The sequence below is a fragment of the Scyliorhinus torazame genome, chromosome 6 (assembly GCF_047496885.1).
Source record: "Scyliorhinus torazame isolate Kashiwa2021f chromosome 6, sScyTor2.1, whole genome shotgun sequence".
In the NCBI taxonomy this organism is placed as follows: Eukaryota; Metazoa; Chordata; class Chondrichthyes; order Carcharhiniformes; family Scyliorhinidae; genus Scyliorhinus; species Scyliorhinus torazame.
The window spans coordinates 84,241,596-84,256,538 of NC_092712.1; the positions used below are offsets into that span (position 1 = coordinate 84,241,596).

Below are 14,943 nucleotides of genomic sequence, written 5' to 3' on the forward strand. Positions count from 1 at the left end.
AAAGCCAGCGATTTAGCCCAGTGTGCTAAACCAGCCCCAATATCTGGCCTTATGAGTTTTATCTCATTGTTGCTTCCGATGTGTCTGGATAAAATAGGGTTTTTTAAATTTGACCTGTAAATTGATGAAGCTTTAACTCTCCCCCCTCTCCAGGAATGTAAATTTACCATATCAAATAATACTAGAATATGATTAATTGTTCATTTTTGAAGGTATAAATTAGAATAATTCTGGTAAAATTCTTTTACATTCCCCTCTTCCCTTGATAACACCAACTTAGGTTGGAATATGTCTCCTACAACAACGCCTCTTCTTTATCTCACTCAGATAGCAATTCTTCATGCTCTACGTAGGCAAAGACTATTGATGGCTGCTTTGTCATTTCGCACCTTTTGACCCTGAGCCTTACCCAATTTCCCAACAGGTGCTTCCAACCGAAATCACTGGATATTGATGTGAACCACGACCGAATACCCCCCTCCTAGCATAGAAACATTAAGACACATTACAGTAATTGTACTTCTCAACTGATTTGAGATCAGCACATGCATCATATCTGGTAAAGAAAGCCATGTGGCCCTTGTGAGTTCATCCATTCAGAAAAACTTTACAATTTTCGAGTCATAAGCATAGAGGCCTATAGAAAAGAAAAGGCCCTTTGGCCCAGGACGTCTGCACCAGTCAAAAACAACCACCTGAGTATTCTAAACTCATTTTTCAGCACTTGGCCCATAGCCTTGTATTCATGGCCAGCAAAATACATCTCACTTCACTATCTCATTAGCTGTGATTTTTATCAACAGGGAGTAAGTTCCAATGTCAAGACCAAATGAGGCTCCCGAACCCACATGGGCTGCCAGTAGGACCGTGGTGACAATTGTCCAGTTGGTGGCCTCTTAAATTTCTGCTGCTGGACTTGCCATACAATGCAGGATGGCAGGTTGCCTCTGTATGCTGCCCAAACCAATCAGAGGACCGGCAACTCTGCAGCCTTGTCAATGCCACCCAGAGAGGCAGTTGTTGTGGAGAGTACAAGGAGAACAAGAGGGTGCCTCCAGGGGTGTTGAATTTTTTTTTTCCCCTGCTGGTAAGGCCTGCCTTTCAGAGGGTTAAACTCATCCAGTGGTGGTATTGGGGTCACTAGTGCAGCCTTTGCCACTCTTGGACCTCTGCCTTGGCCATGGGGCCTCTGGATGCTATGGCATCTACTCAGCCCCTGAAACCCGTTAGAAGGCTTCCTCCATCCAGTTGGTCATTTCCCCATCAGCAAAATGTCCATAGCCTGGGGACATTGCCCTTAATTGAAACTTTAATCGTCTAAATTAGCCACCTGCCTCCAGTTGATGTGCAGCCGAACTACTGCCGTTCACGCTGCTGATAAAATGACCTGGTGGTGGGTCTCCATTGAGGAACCCTCCTGACATGATTCCCTGACATTTAACAGGCTCCCCATCTCCCAGCTTGAAACCTGGGGACCAGGAAAATCGCATCCATTGTTTATTGGATGATCTAGAACTTCCGTTTCTCTATCTCGTAAATTTTTCCATAAGTTATTCAACACTACCATTGTTCCAGATGAGTGTGCATTATTTGAAATACATACACTAGACTGGATTCTCTGCCTTGCCTTGCCGGAAACATAAATCGTGATCGGGCGGAGAATCGGGCATCCGGCAACAAAATCGAGTTTCGCACGCAGCGCCAATTCGGGTGCCATGCTCTGGCCCCTACCTGGCAGCGAAAACAAGATTGCGGCGGCATGCAAAACTGGCATTTGCATTCATTTAAATGTACTTAGTGCGCTGGATCGACTATGCTCCACGCTTCCGCCCCTCTCTGGCGGAAATCACAAGGGTGCAATTTACTACAAGTATTTTCAAATGGGGACTGGGCGGTATGGCTGCTGAGGGAGAGAGAGAAGGTAAGCAAATGTTTGAAAAGTGTTCATAATTGTAGAGTTTGCCAGGGCCGGGGGAGCAGCAGGGAACGACTTGGTGACAGGTCCGTGGATTTGGGCTGTCCCCCTCGGTATCGGAGTGGCTTGGCTCAGGCCGCCATTGCTGAAGTCTGTGTTTTAAATGCACCCCTTTGGTGCTCCTTACAGAATCCTGGCTATTCACTCTGCTGACTTCTGACTGTGTCCTGTAATTGTACAGAGAACCTCTGGTCATTTGGGAGCTCACCCAGGCCACCGCTCTAAAAACCCTCAGACCCCAGCTGACCCATCAACAGGATGGGCATGGTCAAGTTAAATCAGTGGCACACGAGGTGCTGGCACTCCTCAGTGCGCTCATCTGAGGCGCAGCCCCACAGCAGGAGAATAGCATAGTCCACCCCTTGTCAGGTTGTTATAACTTGTGTGTCACACCAAGGACCCACAGCACACTGCAGCTCAGCTCCCAGCAGATGCACAATTCCCTCGCTCACCCACATCTGTAGGACCTGCCCAGTGACACACTAGTCTCTAAGCATGGAGGCAATTGTTGGCAAATGGTGACCCTCTCCACTGCACAACCAGTTGCCACCCTGCTGGCAGGAATAACACACAGCTCACTCAATGAGGACACCCACAGTCGACTCCACTGGGGAAACGGGATAGGGGCCACAGAACCAATCGCTGATACTGGTTGCAGCAGCCATCGGTGCCCTTGTTGGCAAGGAATAGTGGTGAGGATAGATAGAGGCTCCCCACATCACAGGCCTTGTGCCACGCACTGATGGGGACAGGGGCACAATGTGGAAGACAACATATTGAGGGGAGCGGCTGAGGGATGGGGTGGGTCGGACGGACATATAGAATTTATCATAGAATTTACAGTGCAGAAGGAGGCCATTCAGCCCATGAAGTCTGCACCTGCTCTTGGAAAGAGCACCCTACCCAAGCCCACACCTCCACCCTATTCCCGTAACCTCACCCAACATTTTTGAAATCTAAGGGCAATTTAACATGGCTAATCCACCTAACCTGCATAACTTTGCAATGTGGGAGGAAACCGGAGCACCCGGAGGAAACCCACGCAGACAGAGCCGAAGGTAAGCAAGTGATTTTTACTTTTATACCTTTTTTCAAATTGTGTGTGTGGGGGGGAAACTGAAGTGACATCACAGAAAAGCTGTGACCTGAGTGGCTGGTTGGGATTCTAACCTAAATTTTTTTGACTATTTGGGAACTAATTAAACATAATAACTTAATTATAATTTAGAGGATATCTAAGCCAGAGATCGGAGGATATTATAGTTAGCTATCGCATTTCTATTAGAAATCTAGTGCTAGGAAACAGATAGTTGACAGTAACTTTGTAATTTAAAAAAAAAAAGTATTTATAAAAAAAAAAAGACAAATTTTAATTTTAATTAATTGACGCAATGTCAGTTAGAGGGGTGCTGTGCTCTGACTGTGAGATGTGGCAGGTCCGGGAGGCTTCCAGCGTCCTGGAAGGCTTCATCTGCAGAAAGTGCACCCAACTGCAGCTCCTCACAGACCGCATGGTTCGGTTGGAGCAGCAATTGGATGCACTTAGGAGCATGCAGGTGGCGGAAAGCGTCATAGATCGCAGTTATGTAAGTGTGGTCACACCCAAGGTGCAGGCAGAGAAATGGGTGACCACCAGAAAGGGCAGGCAGTCAGTGCAGGAATCCCCTGTGGTTGTCCCCCTCTCGAACAGATATACCCCTTTGGATACTGTCGGGGGGGATAGCCTATCAGGGGAAAACAGCAGCAGCCAGAGCAGTGGCACCACGGCTGGCTCTGATGTTCAGAAGGGAGGGTCAAAGCGCAGAAGAGTAATAGTTATAGGGGACTCTATAGTCAGGGGAACAGATAGGCGCTTCTGTGGACGTGAAAGAGACTCCAGGATGGTATGTTGCCTCCCTGGTGCCAGGGTCCAGGATGTCTCCGAACGGGTAGAGGGAATCCTGAAGGGGGAGGGCAAACAGGTAGAGGTCGTTGTACATATTGGTACTAACGACATAGGCAGGAAGGGGCATGAGGTCCTGCAGCAGGAGTTCAGGGAGCTAGGCAGAAAGTTAAAAGACAGGACCTCGAGGGTTGTAATCTCGGGATTACTCCCTGTGCCACGTGCCAGTGAGGCTAGAAATAGGAAGATAGAGCAGACAAACACGTGGCTAAACAGCTGGTGTAGGAGGGAGGGTTTCTGTTATCTGGACCACTGGGAGCTCTTCCGGGGCAGGTGTGACCTGTATAAGATGGACGGGTTGCATCTAAACCGGAGAGGCATAAATATCCTGGCCGCGAGATTTGCTAGTGTCACACGGGAGGGTTTAAACTAGTATGGCAGGGGGGTGGGCACGGGAGCAATAGGTCAGAAGGTGAGAGCGTTGAGGGAGAACTAGGGAATATGGACAGTGTGGCTCTGAGGCAGAGCAGACGGGGAGAAGTTGCTGAACACAGCGGGTCTGGTGGCCTGAAGTGCATATGTTTTAATGCAAGGAGCATTACGGGTAAGGCAGATGAACTTAGAGCTTGGATTACTACTTGGAACTATGATGTTGTTGCCATTACAGAGACCTGGTTGAGGGAAGGGCAGGATTGGCAGCTAAACGTTCCAGGATTTAGATGTTTCAGGCGGGATAGAGGGGGATGTAAAAGGGGAGGCGGAGTTGCGCTACTTGTTCAGGAGAGTATCACAGCTATACAGCGAGAGGACACCTCAGAGGGCAGTGAGGCTATATGGGTAGAGATCAGGAATAAGAAGGGTGCAGTCACAATGTTGGGGGTATACTACAGGCCTCCCAACAGCCAGCGGGAGATAGAGGAGCAGATAGGTAGACAGATTTTGGAAAAGAGTAAAAACAACAGGGTTGTGGTGATGGGAGACTTCAACTTCCCCAATATTGACTGGGACTCACTTAGTGCCAGGGGCTTAGACGGGGCAGAGTTTGTAAGGAGCATCCAGGAGGGCTTCTTAAAACAATATGTAAACAGTCCAACTAGGGAAGAGGCGGTACTGGACCTGGTATTGGGGAATGAGCCCAGCCAGGTGGTAGATGTTTCAGTAGGGGAGCATTTCGGGAACAGTGACCACAATTCAGTAAGTTTTAAAGTACTGGTGGACAAGGATAAGAGTGGTCCGAGGATGAATGTGCTAAATTGGGGGAAGGCTAATTATAACAATATTAGGCGGGAACTGAAGAACATAGATTGGGGGCGGATGTTTGAGGGCAAATCAACATCTGACATGTGGGAGGCTTTCAAGTGTCAGTTGATAGGAATACAGGACAGGCATGTTCCTGTGAGGAAGAAAGATAAATACGGCAATTTTCGGGAACCTTGGATGACGAATGATATTGTAGGCCTCGTCAAAAAGAAAAAGGAGGCATTTGTCAGGGCTAAAAGGCTGGGAACCGACGAAGCCTGTGTGGCATATAAGGAAAGTAGGAAGGAACTTAAGCAGGGAGTCAGGAGGGCTAGAAGGGGTCATGAAAAGTCATTGGCAAATAGGGTTAAGGAAAATCCCAAGGCTTTTTACACTTACATAAAAAGCAAGAGGGTAGCCAGGGAAAGGGTTGGCCCACTGAAGGATAGGCAAGGGAATCTATGTGTGGAGCCAGAGGAAATGGGCGAGGTACTAAATGAATACTTTGCATCAGTATTCACCAAAGAGAAGGAATTGGTAGATGTTGAGTCTGGAGAAGGGGGTGTAGATAGCCTGGGTCACATTGTGATCCAAAAAGACGAGGTGTTGGGTGTCTTAAAAAATATTAAGGTAGATAAGTCCCCAGGGCCGGATGGGATCTACCCCAGAATACTGAAGGAGGCTGGAGAGGAAATTGCTGAGGCCTTGACAGAAATCTTTGGATCCTCGCTGTCTTCAGGGGATGTCCCGGAGGACTGGAGAATAGCCAATGTTGTTCCTCTGTTTAAGAAGGGTGGCAGGGATAATCCCGGGAACTACAGGCCGGTGAGCCTTACTTCAGTGGTAGGGAAATTACTGGAGAGAATTCTTCGAGACAGGATCTACTCCCATTTGGAAGCAAATGGACGTATTAGTGAGAGGCAGCACGGTTTTGTGAAGGGGAGGTCGTGTCTCACTAACTTGATAGAGTTTTTCGAGGAGGTCACTAAGATGATTGATGCAGGTAGGGCAGTAGATGTTGTCTATATGGACTTCAGTAAGGCCTTTGACAAGGTCCCTCATGGTAGACTAGTACAAAAGGTGAAGTCACACGGGATCAGGGGTGAACTGGCAAGGTGGATACAGAACTGGCTAGGCCATAGAAGGCAGAGGGTAGCAATGGAGGGATGCTTTTCTAATTGGAGGGCTGTGACCAGTGGTGTTCCACAGGGATCAGTGCTGGGACCTTTGCTCTTTGTAGTATATATAAATGATTTGGAGGAAAATGTAACTGGTCTGATTAGTAAGTTTGCAGACGACACAAAGGTTGGTGGAATTGCGGATAGCGATGAGGACTGTCTGAGGATACAGCAGGATTTAGATTGTCTGGAGACTTGGGCGGAGAGATGGCAGATGGAGTTTAACCTGGACAAATGTGAGGTAATGCATTTTGGAAGGGCTAATGCAGGTAGGGAATATACAGTGAATGGTAGAACCCTCAAGAGTATTGAAAGTCAAAGAGATCTAGGAGTACAGGTCCACAGATCACTGAAAGGGGCTACACAGGTGGAGAAGGTAGTCAAGAAGGCATACGGCATGCTTGCCTTCATTGGCCGGGGCATTGAGTATAAGAATTGGCAAGTCATGTTGCAGCTGTATAGAACCTTAGTTAGGCCACACTTGGAGTATAGTGTTCAATTCTGGTCGCCACACTACCAGAAGGATGTGGAGGCTTTAGAGAGGGTGCAGAAGAGATTTACCAGAATGTTGCCTGGTATGGAGGGCATAAGCTATGAGGAGCGATTGAATAAACTCGGTTTGTTCTCACTGGAACGAAGGAGGTTGAGGGGCGACCTGATAGAGGTATACAAAATTATGAGGGGCATAGACAGAGTGGATAGTCAGAGGCTTTTCCCCAGGGTAGAGGGGTCAATTACTAGGGGGCATAGGTTTAAGGTGAGAGGGGCAAAGTTTAGAGTAGATGTACGAGGCAAGTTTTTTACGCAGAGGGTAGTGGGTGCCTGGAACTCACTACCGGAGGAGGTAGTGGAGGCAGGGACGATAGGGACATTTAAGGGGCATCTTGACAAATATATGAATAGGATGGGAATAGAAGGATACGGACCCAGGAAGTGTAGAAGATTGTAGTTTAGTCGGGCAGTATGGTCGGCACGGGCTTGGAGGGCCGAAGGGCCTGTTCCTGTGCTGTTTTGTTCTTTGTTGTTCTTCTTTGTTGTTCTTGACACGAGAACGTGCAGACTCCGCACAGTGACCCAAGCCGGGAATCGAACCTGGGACCCTGGAGCTGTGAAGCAGCTGTGCTAATCACTATGCTACCGTGCTGCCCTTGCTTTGACAAAGAGTCATCCAGACTCAAAATGTTAGCTCCCTTTTCTCTCCACAGATATTGTCAGGTCTGCTGAGATTGTTCATTTTCTGTTTTTATTTCACCATGTCGCCTGATGGATTTGGATGGGCAAGGGAATACTCATCTTGTTAACGTGTCTTCTGTATCTCCTCCCCCTTGCAGAGAATGAATTTCAGAGTACAGCCAGCAATGCTCGCTGTCTACCTAGCCTTAGGCTGCCGTTACGGCCACACGGAGGCTGGAGGCACAGCCTGCTCAAGGAGGACACTGGCACAAGAGCCTGCCTGAGAAGAGAAGGGGCCAACCGGTGAGGCTCGAGTACCGGCCATCCAACAGGCCAAGGAGGAGGTGCAAAAGAGGCGCCACATGAAAGCACGTGTTTACCGTCGCGCCTCTCCTTCAAGGAGCTGCCAGACCACGTGTGCTGCCAAAGACTTTGGCTAACCAGGGAGGCCATGTGCCACCTCTGCCATATGGTGGCCCATCTGGCACCACTCGGTTATGGAGGAGTATACCCCCTCCCAGTGGCTGTCAAGGTGATGATCGCCCTGGACCTTTCTGTCAGGGTCTTTCCAGGGGCCGAACGGGACTTCCAGGGGACTTGTCTGTGATCTCTCAGACATCTGCATACAGGTGCATCCGCGCTGTGACTGATGCCCTATGCACCTAGCCAGCAGACTACATAAACATCGGTCTGATCCAGGCACAGCAGCGGGCACGAGTAGCAGGATTTGTCGTCATCGCTGGAATGCCACAAGTCCAGGGAGTGATCGATGGCACGATTGTCTCCATACGAGCACCAGCTCATCAGGGGCTGCCCTTCATCAATAGGAAGGGCTTCAACTTTCTGAATGTGCAATTGGTGCGTGACCACCAGAGGCACATCATGCACTTTTATGCCTGATACCCATCTGCACGCACAAAGCATACATCCTGGCGCACTTGGCAGTTCCCAGCACCTTCGAAGCACTTCCGCGGGTTAGGGATTGGCTCTTGGGCGACAGGGGTTACCTGCTGAGGCCTTGGTTAATGACGCCCATAAGAAAGTCATTTAGGAGTCTGGTAAGAGCGGAGAAGTAGCTGTTTTTGAATCTGTTAGTGCGTGTTCTTAGACTTTTGTATCGTCTGCCCGATGGAAGAGGTTGGAAGAGACAATTAGCCTGGTGGGAGGGATCTTTGATTATGCTGCCTGCTTTCCCAAGATAGCAGGGGATACAGATAGAGTCAATGGATGGGAAGCGGTCGTGTGGTGGACTGTGTTCACGACTCTCAGTAGTTTCTTACCGTCTTGGGCCGAGCAGTGATGCAGCCAGCTAGGATACCTTCTATGGTGCATCTGTGAAAGTTGGTAAGAGTCAATGTGGACATGCCGAATTTCCTTAGTTTCCTGGGGATGTATAGGCGCTGTTGTGCTTTCTTGGTCGTAGCATTGACGTGGGTGGACCAGGACAGATTGTTGGTGATGTGCACACCTCGGAATTTGAAGTTGTCAACCTTCTCCACCTCGGCCCCATTGATGCAGACGAGTAAGATACTTTGCTTCCTGCAGTCAATGATCATCTCTCTAGTTTTGCTGACATTGAGGGTAGTCAGTGGGGTGCACAACAAGATGGCTGCCTTGCAGGCCGCAGTAATGGTGGTCCTTGCCTGGACACCCTGGTCCCATGGGGGGTCAGCCCAGCCCATCTCTTGGTCACCCAACCCCCACAACCTCCCATCCTCCCCACCATCCAGCCCTGACAGACGCCCCTTCCCCACGCCCTCCCCCCATCGAGGCTGTCAAGGTACCAGAGAATTGCGATTTGGCGTGAACCCGGCTTCGGCCACGATTTCGTCGTCAAAACCAATTCTCCGCCCAATCACTTTTCCTGATTTCGGCATCGGCTGACGGAGAATCCCTCCCAGAGTGCTTTATTGTCAATGAAGTGCTTATCAAATGAGTAACTGTTGATAGGTAGGTAAACACTGCAGCCAGATTTGCAACAGAAAAATCTGACAAATAGCAATAAATGACCACTGTATTTCTGGTGTTGTTGATTGAGTAAGACTCTTCTGTTCTTCTGTTCCCTGGCCCTGATCTTGTATCTTTCTCTGGTGTGGAACCCATCCCCATGCGTTTCACCATGCCCTTTATTTGGCCCCTAGGAAGAGGCAGTCTGCAATTGGCAGGAGCAGGAGAAGAACGGGGAGGGGCGAGGGGGTTTCGTCCCGGATCACTGGGCTCACACCCGCTGGATGGGTCGCTGGAGCTAGCCAACGAACTCTAGGAGAGGGCCATCTCTGATGCGGAGGTCAACATGCATCAATCAATTGAGCCCCTAATGCAAAATTATGTCCCTTTAGCAAGTGAGTCGTCTCTCCACCCTCAGACCACTCCTTCCCTAGATCGCACTAATTGTTTTGTCTTTTGCCTTGCAAGATCACCATCCGACCAGGCCAGTCTCTCCGGGGTGCCAGGTCCCCAACCAGATCCCCAGTACACTGTGGAGCACCACTCTGAGGAGGACATCGACTTCTCATAACTACTGTCACCTGCATACTCTCCAGGTGTGATACAGCAGAAATGGACAAGTGGTTTTTAAAACCAAACTCTATGAACTCAAGTTAACCTTTTAAAAACAAACATTGAATATCTTAACACCCATTACTTCAAATATAACCCCAAAAGACTACAACACTAAATAATCCTTCAAACTGTTCCTTTAAACATCCAAAAGACTTCAAACCTTCAAAAATAGGAGCACATTAGGTTACATTCAATATATTTATAGTCTTTGGATTTCAGAAATCAACAGACCAGCTCTGTGTTTCTTCACACAGTTCACAGCAAAACACACAAACACTCCCAGCTGCCTTCTCAAACTGAAACCCAAAAAGCAGAAGTGAGCTCAGCTCCCCCCCACCCTCTGACATCACTTCCGTAATATGATCAGCTCCATTTCTTAAAGGTACATTGCTTAAACATCCATTTCTTAAAGGTACTCTCACATGACAGTACTCAGGCCAACTCTGAACTGGTGGTGTCCGCGGTGGAAGGCTTGGGACAAGACGTCAGAGTCATGGGTCAAGATATCCAAGGCTGAGGGCTGCATGTGGCACAGTGGATAGCACTGGGACTGCGACGCTGAGGACCCAGGTTCGCCTCCCGCCCTGGGTCACTGTCCGTGTGGAGTTTGCAAATTCTCCCCATGTCTGGGTGGGTTTCACCGTCACAACCCAAAGATGTGCAGGTTAGGTGGATTGGCCACACTAAGTTGCCCCTGAAGTGGGAAAAAAAAAAATTGGATTCTCTAAATTTATTTTTTAAAAAGGTGTCCAAGGCTGTGCGGTCAATGGCTTAGGCTCAGGACAGGAGAGCCCAGCTGTTGAGCCTTCATTTGCATTGTGAGCCCGTGAGGCCTCGTTAAGTGGACCAGTTAACAAAGAACAATACAGCACAGGAACAGGCCCTTCGGCCCCCCAAGCCTGTACTGGTCATGATACCACCCTTGACCAAAGCCATCAGCACTTTCTAGTGCCGTATCCCTCTATAGCCGTCCTATCCATTTGATTTGATTTGATTTATTATTGTCACATGCATTAGTATACAGTGAAAAGTATTTTTCTTGCATGCTGTACAAACAATGCATACCGTACATCGGGAAGGAAGGAGAGACTGCAGAATATAATGTTACAGTTATAGCAAGGTGTAGAGAAAAGATCAACTTAATACGAGGTAGGTCCATTCAAAAGTCTGATGGCAGTAGGGAAGAAGCTGCCTTGAGTCGGTTGGTACGTGACCTTCAACTTTGGTATCTTTTTCCTGACGAAAGAAGGTGGAAGAGAGTATGTCCGAGGTGCGTAGGGTACATGAAACACCCATGTGTTTGTCGAGATGCCTTTTGAACGCCGTTAAAGTATCTGCTTCCACAACCTCCCCTGGGAGCGCGTTCCAGGCACTCACCACCCTGTGTAAAAAACCTGCCTTGCACATCTCCCCTAAACTTTGCCCCACGGACCTTAAACCTAGGCCCCCAAGTGACTGACTCCTCCATCCTGGGAAAGAATGCCTGCCTATCCACTCTACCCATGCCCCTCATAATCTTGACCTCTATCAGGTCACCCCTCAACCTTCGTCTTTCTAATGAAAACAGTCCGAGTCTATTCAGCCTCTTCAAATAGCAAACACCCTCCAGATCAGGCAACATCCTGATAAACCTCCTCTGCACCCTCTCCAAAGCCTCCACATCCTTCTGGTAGTGTGCCGACCAGAATTGTGTGCAATATTCCAAGTGCGGCCTTACCAAGGTTCCATAGAACTATAGCATGACTTGCCAATTTTTATACTCGATGCCCCGTCCAATGAAGGCAAGCATTCTATATGCTTTCTTGACTACCTTGTCCACTTATCTTGCCACTTTCAAAGATCTGTGGACCTGTATGCCCAGATCTCTCTGACTTTTTATATTCCTAAGAGTTTTGTCATTTACTGTATATTCCCCTCTACGATAGACCTACCAAAATGCATTACCTCTCATTTGTCTGGATTAAACTCCATTTGCCATTTCTCTGCCCAAGTCTTCAACTTACCTATGTCCTGCTGTATCCTCTGACAATCCTCAACACTGTCTGCCACTCCACCAACCTTTGTGTCATCCGCGAACGTACTAATCAGATCAGCTACATTTTCTCCCAAATCATTTATGTATACTACAAACAACAGAGGCCCCAGCACCGATCCCTGTGGAACACCACTAGTCACAACCTTCCATTCAGAAAAATACCCTTCCACTGCTGTCCTCTGCCTTCTGTGACCGGGGCCAGTTCTGTATCCATCTTGCCAACTCACCTCTGATCCCGGTTGACATCACCTGGTTGACAGTACCAGTCTGCTATGAGGCGCCTTGTCAAAGGCTTTACTGAAGTCCATGTAAACAACATCCACCACCCTCCCCTCATCAATCATCTTTGTCACCTCCTTAAAAAACTCGATCAAGTTAGTGAGGCAGGAGCTCCCCTTCACAAAACCATGCTGTCTATCACTATTGAGTTAATTTGTTTCCAAATGGATATTAGCCCTGTCTCTTAGAATTCTCTCCAATAATTTACCTATTACTGATGTGAGGCTGACCGGCCTATAGTTTCCTGGATTGTCCCTGCTACCTTTCTTAAACAGCGGTACCACATTAACTATTCTCCAGTATAAAAGCAAATGCGGATGCTGGAATCTGAAACGAAAGAGAAAATGCTGGAAAATCTCAGCAAATCTGGCAGCATCGATATGGAGAGAAAAGAGCTAACGTTTTGAGTCCGAAGACTCTTTGTCAAAGCTAACAGAGAGAGAAAGTGGGAAATATTTATACTGTGGAGTGAGAATGAAAGATGAGTCATAGCCACAGAAACCCAGGGAAACCGGGTGCTAATGGTCATAGAAACCAAGGGGAAAGAGTGCTAATGGCAGTCCCCAGCGAGGACAAAAGATGTGAAAGGTCAAACAGCAGGGAAACTAACATCAGAGGATGAACTGTAGATGTGGGGGGAGGGAAAGGGGGAAGCAAAGAGGAGAAAGGTGAAGGAAAGGTGGTTAAGATTGGGGGGGGGGGGGAGGAATTAAATGTATATTAAGAAAGAAAGAAATGGTAAAAGACAGTTAAAATGAAATGAAAACAAATGAGTCGAGGTGGGGTAGAGCTGATCATCTGACGTTGTTGAATTCGATGTTCAGGCCGGAAGGTTGTAGCGTGCTAATCGGAAGATGAGATGTTGTTCCTCCAGTTTGCGTTGCGTTTCACTGGAATATTGCAGCAGGCCAAGGACAGACATGTGGGAGCAGGGTCTTTTGTTAAAATAGCAAGCAACAGGAAGGTCAGGGTCCTGAATGCGCACAGACCGAAGATGCTCAGCAAAGCGATCACCCAGTCTGCATTTGGTCTCGCCGATATAGAGGAGACCACATGGGGAGCAACGAATGCAGTAGACCAAATTGGAAGAGATGCAAGTGAAACACTGCTTAACCTGGAATTAGTGTTTTGGGCGTGGGATGTTAAGCATGGAAGAGGTAAAGGGGCAGGTGTCACACCTTGTGCGATTGCATGGGAAGGTACCATGGGTGATAGGAGAGGTACTGGGTATGGTGGAGGAGTGGACTAGATTGTCTGGGAGGGAACGGTCTCTGTGGAATGCTGACAGGGGGAGTGAAGGGAAGGTGTGTTTGGTGGTGGCATCACGCTGGAGTTGGCGAAAATGGCGGAGGATTATGCTTTGCATACGGAGGCTGGTGGGATGAAATGTGAGAACGAGTGGGACTCTATCCTTGTTCTGGGAGGGAGTGGAAGGGGCGAGGGTAGTGGCGCGGGAGATGGAGCGCACACTGTTGCGGGCCCTGTCCTATTCTCCAGTCCTCTGTGAACTCACGTGTAGCCAATGAGGATACCAAGAAGTCAGTCAAGGCCCCAGCGATTTCCTCCCTTGATTCCCTCAGTATTCTGGGCCCAGGAGACTTATCTACCTTAATATCTTTTAAAACACGCAATACCTCCTCCTTTTTGATGTCAACATGACCCAGACAATCCACACACCCTATTGAAGAATTATCTTCCACAAAGCCCTTGGGCGTCATTCTCCGCCGGCAGGAGTCTCCGTTTTGCCGGCGCCCGGGGGTTTCCCGACGGCGTGGGGCTGCCCCACAATGGGAAACCCCATTGACCGGCTGGTGTTACGGAGACTCCCGCCGGCCGGTCGGGGCAGAAATGTGGCGGGGCGGGTAGGAGAATTTCGCCCCTTGTCTTTGATGAACACTGATGCAAAGCACTCATTTAATACATTGCCCATTTCCTCTGACTCAACACATAGATTCCCCCCACTGTCCTTTGGTGGTCCAATCCTTTCCCTGGCCACCCTCTTGCTTTTTACATATGAATAAAAAACTTTGGGATTCACCTTAATCCTACTTGCCAAGGACTTTTCGTGACCTCTCCTAGCCCTCCTAATTTCCCACTTATGTACCTTTCTACTTTCTTTATACTCCTCAAGGGTTTCGACTTTCCCACGTTTCTAGACCGTACAAAAGCCTCCTTTTTCATTTTGATGAGGCTTCCTTGTTATCCAAGGCTCCCTAAACTTCATATACTTATCCTTTGTTCTCTCAGGAACGTGACTTTCCTGAATCCTAATCAACTGTCGCTTGAAAAACCCCCACATGTCCGATGTTGATTTACCCTCCAATAGCCGCACCCAATCCAAATTCTTCAATTCCTGTCTAGTGTTATCGTAATTTGCTTTTCCCTAGTTTAGCACCTTTACCCTCATCCCTATCCAAAGGTACCCTAAAACCAACGGAATTGTGGTCACTACCCCCAAAATGTTCCCCTACGGAAACCTCAACCATCTGTCCAGGCCTATTCCCCAATACCAGGTCCAGTACTGCCCCTTCCCTAGTTGGACTATCTACATATTGCATCAAGAAGCCTTCCTGGATACACTATACAAACTCTGCCCCATCCAAGCCCCTAGCACTAAGTG

General features: G+C 48.4%; 1 protein-coding gene across 2 annotated transcripts in view; it reads left to right on the top strand.

The window, feature by feature from the left end:
* odad2 (outer dynein arm docking complex subunit 2) overlaps positions 1-14,943 on the top strand; it is a 549,301-nt gene that overhangs the window by 56,290 nt on the left and 478,068 nt on the right. The window lies entirely within an intron of this gene.